Genomic DNA, 12840 nt, shown 5'->3' on the forward strand with positions numbered 1-12840 from the left:
TTTTACATAGGAAACTGATTATTCCCAGTAGAGGAAGCTAAAAACTAAAAATCAGATTCTAAGTTCCCTGAGAACAAAGGCCTCCCTACTCTATTCCTGGAAAGTAACATAATTTGGCAGTTAGTAGGAACTCAGTGATATTTTGGTGAATGAGCAAATGAATGAATGAATGAATGAACAACGGAGTGAATAATTTTAAATAACTTTTCCCATCTATACTTCTAATGATGAGAGAGCCCCCTGCTGGAAGAATGGATATTCTATACACTATCTATAGCTATGTGCAGTGTACTGAAAATATTTCAGTTAATCAGTCCTGTTTCTAGACCAGGTCACAGAGAAAGGGTGGCACCTTATCAGACAGAATATTGTAAAAAGCTCTGTGAAGCATCACTGGATAGAATAGGACTCAGTTTGTACTAACTGGATATGTTGTAGGTCAAACAATGGATTTCAAAACTGAACCTCATATACCAAAACTTTTGATACGATGTTACAAACCTATAACCTGTAATATGCATAATACAAGGAGCTGTAAGCATCACTGTCAAATGAAATTTATAATCTGATATATACACACATATATTTATGCAGCACAAAATTATATATAAAATATTCATGCTGCATAATGATTATGCAAATAATACACAATTCATGAAAATCACTTGGTATTACTTTTTATGGAATCAAGACGAGATGTTACAGTTTTTCTTCCCATTAGTTATTCAAAATGAAAACCACTAGTACTTTTTACACATGCAGTTTAAAACACACACGCACGCACACACACTCCATCTGGAGCTAACCTCTCGATTCTTTGGGGGCTTAGGCAGCTGTCTTCTTCCTGTGTTTCATTCCACATCCTCACTTCCACCCTCTGAGTGTTTCTTGTGCTGCTCTGCTCTGGGTGTCTTGGATGTTGGAAGCCTAAAACAGAGACCGGGCCGAGGAAGTGGGAATGATCTTTCCAGAAAGCAAAGCACTGTCGCCACACTTTGGGAGGGGGCTAGGATGGGGTAGAAGAGATTTAGGTAGCAGCTTCTATCATGAAGCAGGGGGAGAGCTCAGTGAGATGGTGGACTGGATCCTGGTAGCTTGGAGGCTCGGGTCCAAAGGAGGACACAGAAGCCCTTGGAGACAGTGACTAGGACAGGGTGCCGTTCACCCGAGGATGGAGGAAACAGTCGGGGTTGAAAAGTATCTGGAAGTAAGTGGCAGCGAACTGGGAGAGCTGCAGATCCCTTCACCTATTAGGAACACGTCTTTAATCAAAAACCCACAGGAAGAGGCCTTCACTGATCACCAAGTACCTACACCACGGGTTTTCAAACTTGGCTGCATATTGGAGTCACCTGAGGAACATTAAAGACTCCTGATGTTCCCCGTGTTCAGAGATTCTGATTTAACTGGCATAGGGTGTGAACTGGTTATTGGGAGGTTTTAAAACTTCTTAGGTGGTTGTAAATGTGTAGCTAAGTCTGAGAACCACTGGTTTGTCCTCTGGCGAAACAAGGAGTCTCTGACCTCAGATGCATGGAGTTAACAGACACATTGTTATCGCTAGTGTTAATTTATCTTTCTCTTGCTCTGTTTTATTCTTTCCCCTTCATCACTATGGTAGGCAATCTAATGGCACCTTCCCCCTCAAAGATATCCATACCCTAATCCTTGGAACCAGAGAATATGTTACCTTATATGGCAAAAGGGATTTTGCAGATGTGATTAAAGGTTTTGAGATGAAGAGGTTATCCTGGATTATCCAGGTAGCCCCAAGTGTAATCTCGAGGGTCCTTATAAATGAAAGGAGGAGGGAGGAGAGTCAGCATCAGAGAAGGGGATGTGACGACAGAAGCAGAGGTCAGGGGTAATGAAAGCGCTGGCTTTGGAGATGGAAGGTGAACACGAGCCAGGGAATGCTGACGGATTCTAGAAGCAGGAAAAGACAATGAATGATTTCTCCCTAGAACCTCCAGAAAGAATACAACCTGGCCAACACCTGGATTTCAGCCAAGTGAGACCCATTTTGGCCTTCTGACCTCCAGAACTAGAAGAAAATAAACTTGTGCTGTTTTAAGCTACTAAATTTTTGGTAATTTGTTGCAGCAGCAATAGGAAACGAATACAATCCCCAATCCCATTTCTCTGTACTTACTTCTTCCACCATCTTAAGCAATCACTGTAAGGAATTTACGACATATGCTTGGATACACGTCCTTAAAGAACGTATACATTTTACCTAAAGGGAATGACCTAGTGTGACTATGGAGGGTTTCCCTAAGCTTCCCAAAGCCCTTAATAGGAAACAAAGCCCTTCTCTTCTTTATTTTTATAAAAGTTTAAATGACAAATGCTTGCAATGAGCCTTGGATCATTTTTACTAATGCAAACCAGACAGGTGAATGATGCTGAGTGACTTCCGGTTTGGGGCGGAGGGAGTGGGATGGAGGAATCATGAAGGGCTGTGAGGCAGGGAGTAAGAAAAGGAATAAGAAAAGGGGGCCAGGGAACCCCCAAACAAACTTCCACTGCTTCACAGTTAACTGTCTTCGATTGGATGCTGAAGATAAGATGCAGTTCCACAATCAGAAGCTGTGTCCAAAAGTCTCCCCCAAGCACAGGTGCACATGCACAGAATTTAGCAGGAATATCGGTTTGTACAGCATAATTACCCTCCTATTCAACATTTCATTTTTCTTTGGTCTGCCTGTTTCACTAAATATAAGATCATTTCAATAAAAATTTTTTGTGCACTTAATGGGGTGGGCAAGTGTTGACTATATGTGGTAGAAGGGAGTTTAGATTTAGTGCAAAGGACAAGAATTGTTTAAATAGAATACTAGCGGGCTTCCCTGGTGGTGCAGTGGTTGAGAGTCCGTCTGCTGATGCAGGGGACACGGGTCCGTGCCCCAGTCCGGGAGGATCCCACATGCTGCAGAGCAACTAAGCCCGTGCGCCACAACTACTGAACCTGCACCCTAGAGTCTGTGAACCACAACTAGTGAGCCTACGCACCACAACTACTGAAGCCCATGTGCCTAGAGCCCATGCTCTAAAGCAAGAGAAGCCGCCGCAATGAGAAGCCCACATACTGCAACAAAGAGTAGCCCCGGCTCGCCACGAGCACGCACACAGCAACGAAGACCCAACACAGCCAAGACTGAAATAAATAAATAAAATTTTAAAAAACGAAATTAAAAGTTAATCAGATCCCTGTCCCTCTCTGCCCTTTCTTTCTTTTAATAAATGTAAATACAATAGCCATCTGAAAAAGTTTTGGTGTAAAGAGTTATATAATCTTGGAACCCTCTCTCTCTCACTGAAATTTTTATTGACATTACCGTAGATTCACAGGCAGTTGTAATAAATAACATAGACATTCCTTGCTCACTTCACGCATTTCCCCCCAATGGTAACATTTTGAAAGCCTACAGTATGACACTACAACCAGGATATTGATACTCATACAATCCACCAATCTTAATCAGATTTCCGCAGTTTTGCTTACGTGTGTGTGTGTGTGTGTGTGTGTGTGTGTGTGTGTGTGCTTATTTTTAAATGACTAGTCAATTGACTCAACACCCTGGTTCTTCTTTTACTGAGGGATTTGCAATGCCTTTTCATCAGACAATAAATTCCTTTGTATATTTTGAACTCTGTTTTCCCTCCACTGACCTGTTTTCCCCAATATTTTGTGATACATTTTGATAGCTGGTATATTAGAACTCTGCTCATTACATTCTTCTTTAAGAAATTTACTGACTGTTTATTCTTCCAGATTAGCTTTAAAATAATTTCGTCAAGTTCCATTTTGAATGAGATTACTTAGAACTTAGAGGAAAAATTGGGAAGAATTTATATTTCTCAGTGTTGTCTTCCTACCAAATATCTAAGTATGTCTCTTTATTTATTTAATGTTACGTTTCTACATATGTTGTTTTTATATGTTACTACTTAGAATCAATTTTTAAAATATAGATTCTTATGTTTATTTTCCATATTTATTTTGTAATTTTACTAAACCCTCATTTTAAAAAATAGACTTTACTTTTTAGAGCAGTTTTAGGTTCACAGCAAAATTGAGTGGAAGGTACAGATTTTCTATTTACTTCCCTGCTCCCACCATAGTCTCCCCCATTATCAACATCCCCACCAGAATGGTACATTTGTTACAACTGATGAACCTACATCGACACATCATTGTCAGCCAAAGTTCATACCTTACATTAGGATTCACTCTTGGTGTTGTATATTCTATGAGTTTTGAAAAATGTAAATAGTTTTACTGCCCTAAAATTCCCCAATGCTCTATTCATTATTCCCTCTCCCCTAACTCCCAGAAACCATGGAATTTTTATTCTCTCCATAGTTTCATCTTTTCTGGAATGTCGTATAGTTGGGATTTTATAGTATGCAGCCTTTTCAAATTGGCTTTTCCCAGTTAGTAATATGCATTGAGGTTTCTTCCATGTCGTTTCATGGCTTAATCATCTCTTTTTAGCAGTGAATAATATTTCATTGTCTGGATGTGCTATAATTTATTTATCCATTCACCTACTGAAGGACATCTTGATTGCTTCCAAGGTTTGGCAATTATGAATAAAGCTGCTATAAACATCTATGTGCAGAGTTTTGCATGGACATAAATTTTCAACTCATTTGGATAACTACCAAGGAGTGCAATGGCTGGATTGTAAGGTAAGAGTATGTTTAGTTTTGTAAGGAAATGCGAAACTGTCTTCCAAAGTGGCTGCAGCATTTTGCATTCCCACCAGCAGTGAATGAGAGTTCCTGTTGCTCCACATCCTCGCCAGCATTTCGTGTTGTCCATGTTCTGGATTTTGGCTGTTCTAATAGGTGTGTAGTGGTATCTCATTGTTGTTTCAATTTGCATTTCCCTTATGACCTGTGACATAGAGCATCTTTTCATATGCTTATTTGTCATCAGTATATCTTCTTTAGTGAGGTGTCTGTTCAGTTCTCTGGCCCATTTTTAAATGGGGTTGTTCATTTTCTTATTGGTGAGTTTTGAGTTCTCTGTATATTTTGGATAACAGTCCTTTATCAGATGTGTCTTTTGCATATATTGTCTCCCAGTCTGTGGCTTGTCTTCTCATTCTCTTGACAGTGTCTTTTGCTGAGCAGAAGTTTTAAATTTTAATGAAGTCTAGCTTATCAATTATTTCTTTCATACATCATGCTTTTGGAGTCATCACCAAATTGGTCACCACCATTTGTCATCACCAAATGTCATCTAAATTTCCTCCTATATTATTTTCTAGGAGTTTTACAGTTTTGTATTTTGCATTATGGTCTACAATCCATTTTGAGTTAATTTTTGTGAAGGATGTAAGGTCTGTATTTAAATTCTTTTTTTCCTCACATATGGATGTCCAGTTATTACAGTACCATTTGTTGAGAAAACTGTCTTTTCTCCATTGTATTGCCCTGGCTCCTTTGTCAAAGATCAGTTGACTATTTTGTATTGGTCTATTTCCAGGCTCTTTATTCTGTTCCAATGATCTATTTACCTAATCGTTCACTCTTACCGCATTGTCATGTTTACTGTATCTTTATAGTAAGTCTTGAAGCTGGGTTTGGTGTCAGTCCTCCAACTAAATTCCCATTTTTAAAAAGCTTTTTATCTCATTTTGGGGGGCTCTGTAAGTATACAATCATATCATTTGCAAATATTTGTCCCTTACTTTTCTAAATTTATAGCTCTTATTTAATGTTTTTAGTTATTGTAGCTCTGTAATATGTTTTAACATCTAATAAAGCTGTTTTCTTTCAATTACTCTAGTTTCAAAATTATCTTAGCTGTTCTAACTCATTACCACCCTTTCACACCCCCCATTCCTCTGGAATTTCTACAGAAACTAGAGATGAGTTATTATTATTATTTTCAATATTCCACAGCAAGATAATTGTCTTGTATTTTTAAAAAATTTTACTGCATGAAAATATTTTTAAAGACCTTTTTATATATTAAGGTAATGAGATTTCGATGTGTTCCAAATGTTTTTTTCAGTTTCTTTTGACTTATAAAAATTTTTAGATTTTATATTGGACCATAGTTGATTTACAATGTTGTATAAGTTTCAGATGTACAACAAAGTGATTTAGTTATACATATACATATATCTATTCTTTTTCCGATTCTTTTCCCATATAGGTTGTTACAGAGTATTGAGTAGAGTTCCCTGTGCTATACAGTAGGACCTTGGTGATTTTATAGCAGTTTTTTCATGTAAATGGGGAATGGAAAGGGACAGGGAGAATATCCTACTCCAAGGGAGCAACAAAGGCAAAGGCCTCAGGGCCAGGGGACTGGAAACCTGTGATGGAAAGAAGAGTCTGGTGTGAGTTGAGGTTTGATGGGTGAGTGGGAGTCCTACCAGGGAGGGATTTGTTGACTGTGGTGAAGAGAAGGGCTTAGACTTTATGCTACTTTCAAAGGGAAGCCAGTGGAGGACTTTAGAGGAGTGACAAGACGTGGTTAATGCTTAAAGTAATCATTCTGGCTGCTGAGTGGAGAATGGGCTGTGGGGTGGTGTATACAAGTAGAGTGAAAGCAGGGAGGTCTGCCAGGAGGCAGCTACAATGATCCAGGTTAGAAATGATGGTGGCTTGCACTAGGATGGTGGGAGTAGAGATAGGAAGGAATAAATTTCAAAGATATTTTGGGGGTACAATCAAAAGGGCTAGATGAGAGAAAGGGAAGAATCAAGAATAATTCAGCTTTTGACTTAATCAACTGAGTGGGTTGGTGGTATTTACTGAGACAAAGAGTGTGAGGTGAGTAACAGATTTAGGGGCAGAGAGAATAAAGAGTTCTATTTTGGGCATGGTAGTTTTGAGATGCCTATTTGACAAGCAAGTGGAGATGTCATTAAGGTAGTTGGATATGAGGAAGGAGCTTGGGAAAGAGGCCCAGGTTGGCTCTTTTAATTTAGGATTTTATAGATGGACCAGATGAGATTACATGAACAAGGGTTTAGATAAAGAGAAACTCTGAGGTATCTCCAATTTGTAGATGTCAGATTAAAGAGGTATAGACAGCAAAGGACTATAGTGAAGGAGAGGCAGGAGTGTATGGTCGTATTAGAAGCCACAGGAAAAAAGTGGAAAGAGAGATAAGCTGCATTGACTGCATTTAATAAGTTAAGTAAAATGAGAATATAGAAGTGTTAAGTTTATTTCATGTAACCAAAAAATTACAGTTTGTGTGTGTTGTATCAACCAATGCTGGCCTAACTCCTAATGATGAAAAGTATTTCAAGTAAAAATAAAAAAGGAGACAATGATGAAACCTCACCATTATTATTTAATTTTTTTCTGAAAGAATTAGCCAATAAAATTATACAAACGGAAAAAAATTGCAATTACACAAGGTTAAAAGCCTTTCCAGTATTTTTACTTGGATCTTACTAAATTTATAGACTAATCTAAATGGAATTGAAATCTTTACAAGTTTAAGCTTTTTATCCCAAGAACAAAGTATGTGATTTATTTAAATCTTCTTTTATGGATCTCAGTAGAGATATAACATTTTCTTCAGGAAGGTTCTGCTCATTTCTAGTTAAATTTATTCCAAGGTATTTTAAAAATTTTTATTTTGTATTGGAGTAGAGTTGTGTTAGTTTCAGGTGTACAGCAAAGTGATTCAGTTATACATATGCATGTATCTGTTCTCTTTCAAATTCTTTTCCCATTTAGGTTAGTACAGAGTATTGAGCAGAGTTCCTGTGCTATACAGTAGGTCCTTGTTTGTTATCCATTTTAAATACAGCAGTGTGTACATGTCAATCCCAAAGTATTTAAAAAAAACTTTCTGTTGCTACTGTTAACATATCTGTATCTATATATTTATCGATATCTATATTGATATCGATATACAGATGATCTTTAAAATATATACTATATATTTAAAAGATTATGCACAAAAAGGCTAAACTAGAAATGAGCAGAATCTTCCTGAAGAAAGCACAAGCTCTCTCTCTCCACATGTATATATAAGGTATAATTATCCATATACATGTATATAGATATATGGATTATGGTATATATATGCATATACATATACATACTATATATGTGTATATATATATCTACACACACACACACACACACACACACACACAGCCTCTCTGGGCAATATTTAAACCTATCTCTGGGTGAGTTTTTTTTCTCTGTCTGGTACTAGAATCTTTGTCTTTTTCCCTTTCCTAACTGTAACATGTTATATCTTAATTTCTTGAGATGCCCACACTCTTAAAGAAGGGATGAAGACAGTCTTCTCTCATAGTCTCTCCAAATGAAGGGCCTGAGCAGGAGGGAAGCTTGCGATGGGTCGCCGAGGGGAGAAGACCGTGGTCATCCGAATACTCCTATCATATTTTCAGTCATGACTAAAACTTGAGCTGAAGTCTTAAGAATCCTATGAACTGAGACATTAAATTACATTTTAATTTAACTCAAAGTTCCTTTGAAATTCCATCTCTTCAGTAACATCTTGTTTTCTCCTCTCTCTTTAATAAAACCTCATTTCCAGAACAACTAAACCGCTATAGCCCTTCAAATGATTCCCTTCAAAAGCCTTGTGGGGAATGTTTTTAATAAATACTAAAAAGTATCGTTCTATTTTTAAGCTTTTACCTCAGGTGTCTGAACAGTTCCTATGAGCTTTCTAATGCTCTGCTTAGTCTAATTCAATACAAAACAGGAAATCAATTATATAAACCCTTTCCTAAAAGTGTGTAAAACAGATGCTTGAGTTAAAGTACAGGTAAACATTAACATATTTGATAATATTTGGATAATTTATTAAACAATAGTCAACATATTAAAATACCATTTGATATATACATTTTGATAGTGTTATATATTAATATGGTTGGCTGCTTCTTTTCTGTACAAAACCAATTACTGCACGTGTTTTGAGTCACAAACAGTGGTGGGATTAAATATTGCCCTCTTCTGGAAATTTGACTTAATAAGTTAATTCTCTGAAAGAATAAACACATAGATAGGAGGCAGGGTGAACACAGTATACCAAAACAGGATCAATAGTGAGATTTGATGTCTTCAGAATATTGCCATAGCCAGTTCGTTAAACTACAGGACTAAAATTATATTGAGAAACTCAATAGCAAATAAATTTATGAATTATGCTTGTTGGAAGACTTAAAAGTTCAAATGATTTATGGAATAACAAATGAGAGAAGAACCCAACTTAACTTGACTAGAGATGCAGTCATTAGGGCTTAATTTCCAAGTGATCACATGCTTGTCAAGAGTTCCCTAAAGGAAGAGGGAGAAGTAGAAATGGGACTAGGGGTTGTAGATTTGATAAACTTCAATGAGGGAGAGCAAAATGAATGTGTCCAGAGACTTTATCCTTCACCTTTGTACTAGTTGGTTTGGTTCTTGTGTCTGATATAATTCTCATTAAGTTTCTTAGGCAAATTCAATGTTGGTGTCATAAAGGGGGACTGGGACTGCTTGATTCCATAAGGAAACTCAAGGGAATATTTTCAGTCCTCCAGTATGGATGGAGTATTTTAGAATATTCCCTTCCTATATTCCAGGTGAATCTTAAATTTTGATAAGGTCAGATTTTGCACAAGTAGTTTAAGGCTAAGAAAAATTCTATACCAAGGGATTCTCCCATCAACCTCTAGGAGAACCAAGTGAGAAAATGTGACTCAGTACAACTCATGACTGCAGAGGGAAAGTCAGCCCAAAGTACATTTTCTAATACTGAGGAGTGAGTAATGTCCTCCTCATTCAGGCTTCCTCATACCCAAATGTTCGGGATGCTACTTAGGTAATAGTCACTGTAGTACTACAGAAACTTAGTTTTACCAGGATGCACCCTCTTAGGTAGTTCTTTCCATGGGAAAACAAAAATGTGCTAGTCACAGCTCATACAACTCAATAACAACAAAAGAACAACCCAATCAAAAAACGGGCAGAAGACCTATATACGCATTTCTACAAAGAAGACATACAGATGGCCAACAGGCTCATGAAAAGCTGCTCAGCATCGCTAATTATTAGAGAAATGCAAATCAAAACTACAATGAGGTACCACCTCACTCAGGTCAGAATGCTCATCATTAAAAAGTCTACAAATAACAAACGCTTGAGAGGGTATGGAGAAAAGGGAACCCTCCTACACTGTTGGTGGGAATGTAGACTGGTACAGCCACTATGGAGAACAGTATGCAGGTTCCTCAAAAAAATAAACACTGTGTTGCCATATGATCCAGCAATCCCACTCCTGGGCATATATCCAGACAAAACTATAATTCAAAAAGATACATGCACCCCTATGTTCATAGCAGCACTATTCACAGTAGCCAAGACATGGAAGCAACCTAAATGTCCATTGACAGATGAATGAATAAAGAAGATGTGGTATATGTATATATATGTATATACACATATACATACAATGCAGTACTACTCAGCCATAAAAAGGAATGAAATAATGCCATTTGTAGCAACATGGATGGACCTAGAGATTATCATACTAAGTGAGATAAGTCAGAGAAAGACAAATACCATATGATATCAGTTATATGTGGAATCTAAACTATGACACAAGTGAACTTATGAAACAGAAAGAGACACACAGATTTAAAGAACAGACTTGTGGTTGCCAAGGGGGAGGGGGTGTGGGGAGGGGTGTGTTGGGAAAGTGGGATTAGCAGATGCAAGCTAGTATATATAGAATGGATAAACAATGAGGTTGTTTGTATATATAGAATGGATATATACAGAATGGATAAACAACAAGGTCCTACCGTATAGCATAGGGAACTATATTCAATAACCTGTGATAAACCATAATGGAAAAGAATATGAAAAATAATATATATATATGTATAACTGAATCACTTTGCTATACACCAGAAACTAACACAACCTTGTAAATCAACTATACTTCAATAAAAAAATACATTAAAAAAAATGTGCTTGTCAAAGTCTTGGAGTTACTGACCTGAGCCTGAGCAGAGCCCAGAACTCACAAACATAACAATGTCTTCCAACCTCAAGTGTGATTTAAATTATTTTGTTAAAATATTGATTAAATACAGGCATACCTCAGAAATATTTCAGGTTTTGTTCCAGACTACTGCAATAAAGCGAATATCACAATAAAGAGAGTCACATGAATTTGGGGATTTCCCAGTGCATATAAAGGTTGTGTTTACACTATACTGAAGTCTATTAAGTGTGCAATAGCATTACGTCTAAAAAATGTATATACCTTATTAAAAAACACTTTATTACTATGTTATCATCTGAGATGTCAGTGAGTGTAACCTTTTTGCTGGTGGGGTCTCTTGCCTCCATGCTGATGGCTACTGACTGGGGAGGGCGGTGGTCGCTGAAGGTTGGGGTTAGCTGCAGCAATGTCTCAAAATAAGACATGTGTAACTTTGAAATTGACACCTCACCATCAAGATGGGAAAACTTTAGCAAATTTGGCCAAGAAAATTCCTCTAATTTTATCAGTCGAGTTTCTTGGGCCAACCTGCCTACTTATATGGGCACAATTTGCAATGACCCCAATCAATTACAGTAGTAACATCAGAGATCACTGATCACAGATCACTGTAAGAAATACAATTATAATGAAAATGTTGGAATTTTGAAAATTCCAAAATGTGACACAGAGACATGAAGTGAGCAAATGCTGTTGAAAAGATGGTGCTGATACACTCTGTCAACACAGGGTTATCACAAACCTTTAATTTGTAAACAAAACAAAACAAAACAATGCAGTATCTGCAAAGCACAATGAAATGAGGTATGCCCATATGAAATCTAGAACCAGACAGCAACACTTTATGCTTATAGCTCTTATACAACTATAATAAAAATTAAATTTACAAACTAGTTATATACAACCTATAAGACCAATAGAACCCAAATCTACAACACTGATTTAATGATAGTTTGTTAAATACTAAATTACCTTTCATTATGTGAATGGGTACTTAATTTCATGGCAAATCTGAAAGTAGGCCCTAAAATTTTGGAGCAGTATTCATTTATAAAGTGATAAGATGACATGCTATATCATTCTGAACATGTTTTCTTTTAGATTATCAGAAAAACAGAACGACAGAACTAAAAAAACAAACTACTGTACAGAGGATTCCAACCCCCGTGAATTTGGGAAACACTGGAAAGGTCACGGATGTTGGGGCTTGGCAACATTGGACTTGAGTCTTAGCTCTAGCACTTTAGCATGTGGCCTTGGGGAAGTCATCAGACCTCTCTGGACCTCAAGTTCTGTATTTGTAAAGTGGATGACCTTCACTCATTCAACGTAGAGTAACTAAGCTGGCACTGTCCTAAGTGCTAAGGAAGTAGCTGTGAGCAAACTAAGTACCTGCCTTTATAGAGCTCACAGTACAGTCAGGGTGGAAAGTGGAGGGAGAAAAAAATACACATAAAATAATTTCACGTACTGATAAGTGGTATGAAGAATACAGGGCAATGGGATAGAAAGGGACTGTGGGTGAAAGGCAGAGTTGGTACTTTAGCCAGGGAAAACACTCAGATGATATGTGGCATTTGAGTAGACACCCAAATGATAAGAAATTAGGTGTGTGATGAGCCAGGAGATGTGGGAGTGAGCTCGTTGTATCTGAAGGACTCAGAAAACTGGTGTGATTGGAGCACAGAGAGGAAGGAAATGATGGAGTCTACTCTGCAGGTTATTTAAGGATTACATGAGCTAAAGACATAAAGTGCCCAGCACAGAGTATCAAACCAACAAATGGCGAGTATTATTTGTACTATAGATTATAAATTCATACTTTA

Source organism: Tursiops truncatus, chromosome 9 (genome assembly GCF_011762595.2).
Source record: "Tursiops truncatus isolate mTurTru1 chromosome 9, mTurTru1.mat.Y, whole genome shotgun sequence".
Taxonomy (NCBI): Eukaryota; Metazoa; Chordata; class Mammalia; order Artiodactyla; family Delphinidae; genus Tursiops; species Tursiops truncatus.